The sequence below is a fragment of the Gekko japonicus genome, unplaced genomic scaffold (assembly GCF_001447785.1).
Source record: "Gekko japonicus isolate JY-2015 unplaced genomic scaffold, Gekko_japonicus_V1.1 scaffold84, whole genome shotgun sequence".
Lineage (NCBI taxonomy): Eukaryota > Metazoa > Chordata > Lepidosauria > Squamata > Gekkonidae > Gekko > Gekko japonicus.
The window spans coordinates 1,004,149-1,004,651 of NW_015159712.1; the positions used below are offsets into that span (position 1 = coordinate 1,004,149).

The 503-nt window shown below is 43.9% G+C and overlaps 1 protein-coding gene across 1 annotated transcript in view; it reads right to left on the minus strand.

Moving 5' to 3' along the window:
* DGKZ (diacylglycerol kinase zeta) overlaps positions 1-503 on the minus strand; it is a 135,650-nt gene that overhangs the window by 45,748 nt on the left and 89,399 nt on the right. The gene's annotated exons all lie outside the window — the stretch shown is intronic.

Here is a 503-nt window from a genome sequence, read left to right on the forward strand (position 1 = left end):
ATGAGCCCTGTGTTCATGGACAGCTAGAAGAAGAGGAGAAAAAGTGTATGCTGTTGGGAAGAGGTTTGAAATTATTGGATATTTTACCTTCCAAGGTAATAACACTGGTCATCAAAAATATAACCCCAAGACCACAAGAAATGTCATTACTTTGGGGGCTTGCTCCACGTTTCACTTACTGAGCCACTTCCTCCACTGGAGTGACTCTATAAACAGAACACCAGGGAAAACCAAAATATTGAAATTTCAGTGTGGTCCTGGGGTTGTATTTCCAATGACCAGTGTTACTACCTTGGAAAGTAAACCATCTGAACATTCCAAATGCCAAAACATAGATCTGTATCTCAATGTTGATATGGCTGCTGCCCTAAGTGAGGCTCCTAGGGAAATTGCCACTACTGGACTCCTGGAAAAGGGTCTGAATTCAGTCCTTTGAGAACCCTGACCAACCGCACATGCACAGCAGCCCTCCCCACAAAACTTCTCTGCATGCTGACGGAACA